Here is a 6,216-nt window from a genome sequence, read left to right on the forward strand (position 1 = left end):
CCCTGTCATCTGGGTGTTTCCTGGGACATGAGGAGACTATGCACTCCAGCTCAGTTTACACTAAATTGTGACCAGTGGGTTGGAATCTTGAGTAAGCGTTGCTCACTTGGTTACTAGTAGTTGGGTCGGTGGAGTAGCCAGCCAAGTTTGGGCCAAAGCACGACAGCTGGGCTGGAAAATGGTGCTAAGCCCCTTCTAGCAAAGGGACTAATCTTACTGCTCCTAGGCACCACAACTGTGTCTTCTATTTTACCTGTGACATCATTGCTGGTCTTCTCTTGGGCTCAAAGCTTATAAGATCTCCTTGTAAGTTCACCTGGAAAAATGTTTGGGTGGCTCTCTGCCTCAAACAAGAAGCACACTGCAGGAGTGCTGGGGAGGGGGAAAGGGAGATTTCCACATTCCTATTTTTGTAAAGGTCCCTATGCAGAGCATGAATCCCCCTCGGAGCTGTCACTCACTCTTCCTTTCTCATGTTGCAGAGGTTTTCCTTGCTCTGCTCTAAGCCTAGACAGGTCAGTGCCCAGCTTGGCTCCTCTCTGCTCTCTGTGTTCCCCTGCTGCTTTGATGGATCCTGACATGGTTTCTCAAATGATTCACTTGCAAGGTCAGGGTTCACTAACCCTTTTGTTTCCCATTCCTGAGGGCAACACACATGAGCTGCTTGTAGTTCATCATCTTGACCCTGCCCTTGAATGAAATCCTTATCTCATTCTCATCTATTCCACAAATTAAGTCATCTCTAAAAGAAAGCATGTGTCACTTATGGTGTAATTAATGGGATCTATAAAGCTATTTATCATAGGTCTGTATGGTGTGAGTTCCCATATTTGCTCATCAGAGTAATGGCATCATTCATATAAAGGTCAAAGGCACATCTGTGGAGATGAATGTAAACACAATGACAAGAGTGAATTTTTTAAATATCTTAAAAGCAGTCACTAATAAACCTCCAGATAAGTACCACTGTTTATAAAGTCTAACCTATAATACAGGATATTTTCTGGACCCCTTTGTGGGACTCATGACAGGGGTGTCTCATTTACTTATCCTGTCCTTGTACCCCTTGCAGGAGGGAGTGTGCAAGCAAACAAGTCCAGGAACCAGGAGTGAGCAAGTGCAGGAACTGGACAACCACCTTCGGACACTGACCGGAACAAACTCCATTTACTCAGCTTGCCTGGCTCAATCCATTGTGGGAAGGAGCACCTAGACAAGCGAGTATGGGGTCTGGCCAGCTGCTTTTGGGCAGTAGCATGAGCAAACTCTGTGCGGGCCCCATGGCATCATCCAGGTAGAGATGCCTGCGACTCCCTGAAGCTCCAGAAGGTGTGTTACAGTGCTCTTTCAGCTCAGCCATCTGTGGACGGCTTAGGTGTTAACAGCTAAGTGAGTCCTTTGCCTCATCGTGTGGGGCGGCTGCCCTCCACCAGCAAGAGCAAAGGGCCAGTGTGACAACATTTTTGGGGGGCTTATCCACATTAATGGATTAGTACTATCTATGGATTTTTAAATAAAATTTTAAACATACTTTTATTTAATTTAGCTGAAAGATATTGAAATGGAACTCTAATCTCTACTGAATTTTAGATATATATCTTTATATATTGTTTTTTTCTCTGATAGATGTCTCTAAGATTAAGAAATAGTATGATATATGTATGCATAGTTTTAGTCATTATTTTTAACCATGCATTTTAGTTTTAGCTATTAGGTAAACTTTTGCTATGGAAGTAATTTCATCCCCAATTTATATGATTTACATCATAATTATAACTTGTCAATAGTTCTGACATTTATTTGATTCACATTTCTTTGGTCTTTTGCTATATTTGAAGGAATTCAATGTACACCATTGAATCAGAGATTATTCCAGAATGTTTTTAATTTTTCTGGTTTGAATATGTCATACAGAATTTGCTTTCAATAAAGACTAATGGATATTAATTCTCTGAGATCAAGTTTGGTAATATTTACTCATCACCTTTATGTGAGAATGAACAAAATCTAAATCTTAGTATCATGTACTTATCTCTCACTTTCTTCCCTTCAGAACTGTGTAAATAATTTTCAGTCTTCTAGCTTTAAATGTTACTAAATAACTTTTGAGGTCTATCAAATTATTTCCTTTTTTGAAAAGTTTCCATTTTGACTAGAAAAAAATCATTATATTTTAAACTCAGAAGCTTAATTTTAATATATTTTTATAAATTGTATACATTTTCCCAGCTAATAGTGCGTCTTTATAACACAGCTATTTCAAGATTTAAAGTATTCATTTTTTATTTTAGAAATTAATTTTTGTTTGATTATTAGGATAACTTTCAGTTCCATTTTTTCTCTACTTTTGGGACATCAGATTTCAGTTGTCACTACTTTAAAATATTTTGATCATCCTCATTCTGATTATTTTCTAATTGTTTTAATTAATTTTTACTATTCTCAGCTCGAGACTGCCTTAAATAATTTTAATTAGTAAATTCATTTTAATGTCATAAGCATTGCTTTCTGTTTCTAATTTATTTATCCATTCTTTCAGGTGTTATTTCCCAAAAATTAATTTAACATCTCACCTATCTCTTTTATCATTTTGTTTCATAATTGGATTTTTGATCTAGTATTTATTACCCACATATTCTTATTTTATTTCAAATATTCTCTTTTGGGGATTCACATATTATCTCACCCTGTTTCTGCTGCTATTAAAAAAAAATGACAAAGATTCATCAATCTATAGAGAAGCGAAATTTATTTTCACACATTTCTGGAAGCTGAAAAGTCCTAGATCAAGACACCAGGAGTTTCGGCATTGGCTGAACGCCATAGAGGGTGCCTTCTTGGTGTTCTCACAGGGCAGAAAAGATGGAAGATAAATAGTGGGCCAATGTTGTTTTCTTACATGGCAAAGAGTGGAAGAGAAGAGGCCCCTTCTTCCAAGCCCTTTTATAAGGCTCCTAATTTCATTCATGAAGGTTCTGCCCTCATGACCTCATCACCTCTTAAAGGCCCATCTCTTAATAGTAAGACATTGCAATTAAGTTTCAATATATGAATTTTGGAGGGCACATTCAGACCATAGCCTATGTTATGCTTGATTGTCTTCATCTGTCATTTAGAAAAAAATTTAATATTGTGTAAATGGTTATCAGCTCGTGATTTTTTTTTCATGTTTTCTCAGTATTTGCTCTGAATTTGAATAAGTGCCTTAAGCTTGTTTCTGGGCTATCTGAGACAATTATTTTATTTAGTGTCCAAACTTGAAAGATAGGTATAATACTCCATTTATTTTTGAAGCCTGGCATTTGAGAAGAAGGGGAGAAGGCAAACTCAAATGGAATTCTGTGCAGCATGTATTTTTAGTGGAAATAGTCTACATAAAACTATCTTTTCAAAGCCCTTGTACCATGATTTTTGGACAAAGGGAATAATATGTTCATTTCCAAATAGTAATACTCTCAACACTTGGCTTAAATTCAATCCTAAAGAGTCAGACTTGGTTGTCTCTTTTCCCCTCTCAATTATTCCAGTCAATTGACTTTTTAAAATATATGCAGGGATAATAACAGTTTACTGGATTGTATTGAAATTGTCAGCTTAGGAGCTAGATAGGTGCTTAGGAACTTCAGGGAAGTGTGTTAACCAAACACCATGAGATACGTGGAAGAAGAAAAAGGAGAGAATTATTTGTTACAAAGGGTTACAATCTGCAGGTTAGGAAACAGAGTCTCCAGGTAATACCAAAAGCATATGATTCAGAGATAAAAAATAGAGGCTGGGCTTTATGCCCAAGAGGACCCAACCAGTTATGCATACATATTCAGTAGGATATATGATAATCCTAGGAATATTAATGAAGAAGACCAAACACATGCATGGCAAACAAATATGTATGTTCATCCCATGCCTACTTTGGCACGGGAACTTAACATTAACATGAACTGAAACTTGTGTCTTTACATCAAAAAGTCAATCAGAGGGCATAAAAGCACCTTGTGCACAGTCATCGTGGGCTGGTCAGAACCAGTCTGTGGTCAGTCTTTATTGCTTAGGAAAGAATGTTTTATAAGTCCAGTCAGCTGTCCTAGAGAAGCCACAGTAAGGGAAGGTCTAGTCATGACGTTAGACAGTCTGTCCGCATTGGTGGAAAAATCTTTCAATCATTTTTTTTTTTTCAGGAACTGGTGTCTGTTGAATTATTAGAACATAAAGTCCTGTGACAGTTATAGGGAAGGGGAGCAATGAGGTGTGACTAATTTCCTGCCTTGCCAAAACCACTGAATCTGCCTGGGGTCTCCTTTCTGGTGAGTTTGTTTTGTTTTGCTTGAAAGCTTAGGAGTTTTATTTTATTCACAGGTGTATCCCCATAATAATTCAGCTTTAGGGTGTTACTATTCCCAGTAATGTTGACAGAGCTAAGAAAATAAACTAGGAACTATGACTTATCAAGAGAAGAAACTCTCCATTAACCCTAGGTTGGAAAGGAAAAGTAAAAGAAGTGACATTTTAGAGTTCCTTAAGAAATGGAACTGTGGAAACAAGATAGCATGGTAAGAGATGGGGTTGCAGAGAGACACAGCCACTGAAAACAAGGTGAGGCCAAGGTAGAGAAAGATCAGGTAAGATAGGAGCTGCTTTCTCTCCTCCTTCTCTTTGATGTTCTGCAGTTATCTCTCCTTATCTGAATATCATTAGAAGACCAGCTGGCAAAAGTTTCTGGGCAATGCAAACTGGATTAGTCAGTGTAACTGCAGGATATACGTGGATACACACACACACACACACACACACACACACACACAGAGAGAGAGAGAGATAGAGAGAGAGAGAGAGAGAGAGAGAGAGAGAGAATCAACTTTCCCTGACAGCTGTTAACAAAACTATTCAGATGAGTCAAATGTGGAAAATCTCATCCCTCACAAAGCAGACACCAGGTCACATCAGCGAGAGTGCTTTTGCACAGCTCTTATAAGATCATCCCTTAGAGTTAACCAGGAGACTGAAGTTGGTTGTTTAACTTATTTTGTTTGTAAATATTGCATGTGTCCCTTATTCTCTGGCAGCACTTCCTCTGGTCAAAGTTCTTTAGCTGGTAGAATTATCCCGAATTTCATCATTTTCAAATCAATGTAATAATATGTTTTGTCTTAATGATTTGCCATTACTTTTCACTGATTTTTATTACTGAATACCAAGGTATTAAGATATGTTATTGTAAAATGCAGATATTAGATATAATTTAGACTATACTCAACATATTTTAGCATCCTAGTTTATCTTTGGTATTTTGGATCAATAACCACAGCCAGGAGAGTAATACCTTCTCTGGCCAAAATCCAAAACACAGTTGTTCAGAATAATCAAGCAGCGCTCTCAGCTTCCAATCTAAGTAAACTGTGGCCAAATCCCTAGGTAATACGAATTCTATATTCCCATATTTGGATCCCATATTCCTCTGTTGTGATTGACAACCTTCAAATTGCCTCTAGGTTACAATAATAAAAAAAAGTAGTCTTTCAAAAATATTAGTGCATACTTTTGAGAGAATCCATTCCCTTTTTAAATTTCTTGAATTCTACACCCATGTACTTAAACTAAAATATGGAAAATGTCAGCTATCAGATTCTAATTTAAAACACATACTGCATTTTTAAGACCACAAAATCAATTTTTTCTCGTAGGTAAGAACTTCAGGATCTTCATTAGATAATGGGGAATTTTATAAAATCAGCACATTTCACAGACATTAGAACGTGTTGCATTTCCTTCGCTGTGAATATATTTCCTATTCATACTCAATGTTGAGATTAATATCATAATTTGATTATGGGTCCTTCATGTTCACAGATTTTGATGCCACCAGAAATAACAAAGAGAAGATGTGGAAAATTCTGTGTGTTTTTTTTAAGCATATGTACTATGAAATAAAGAATGCATGCTGTATGATGAAAGGTGATGTACGTGATGTACCTGTGTCTGGCTGGAATCTTAGGGAATGATGCCATGCTGAGGAGGGTTCAGGTTGACATCTGCTATTAACATTTTGAGCGTGTAGCAGCTGTAGTAGCCAGATCAGCCTTGGTGGGATAAAGTCCACGTCATAAACTTATATATAGTCTCTGTCTCAGACAGCATTGCTCCTTTTTAAAAATAAACTTTACGATCAAGTTCTGGAGGTCTGAAGGAAAAGACTGAGTTCCATAGGACTACTTATTCAAT

General features: G+C 37.1%; 1 long non-coding RNA gene across 1 annotated transcript; it reads left to right on the forward strand.

Annotated features, from left to right (window-relative positions):
* The first annotated feature begins 1,187 nt into the window (after positions 1-1,187).
* LOC123573591 (uncharacterized) lies at positions 1,188-5,948 on the forward strand. The gene is made up of 3 exons (XR_006698229.3): positions 1,188-1,329; positions 4,176-4,301; positions 5,845-5,948. It is a non-coding gene; the product is annotated as an uncharacterized lncRNA (long non-coding RNA).
* The last annotated feature ends 268 nt before the right edge of the window (positions 5,949-6,216 follow it).

The sequence above is a fragment of the Macaca fascicularis genome, chromosome 5 (assembly GCF_037993035.2).
Source record: "Macaca fascicularis isolate 582-1 chromosome 5, T2T-MFA8v1.1".
Classification (NCBI taxonomy): Eukaryota; Metazoa; Chordata; class Mammalia; order Primates; family Cercopithecidae; genus Macaca; species Macaca fascicularis.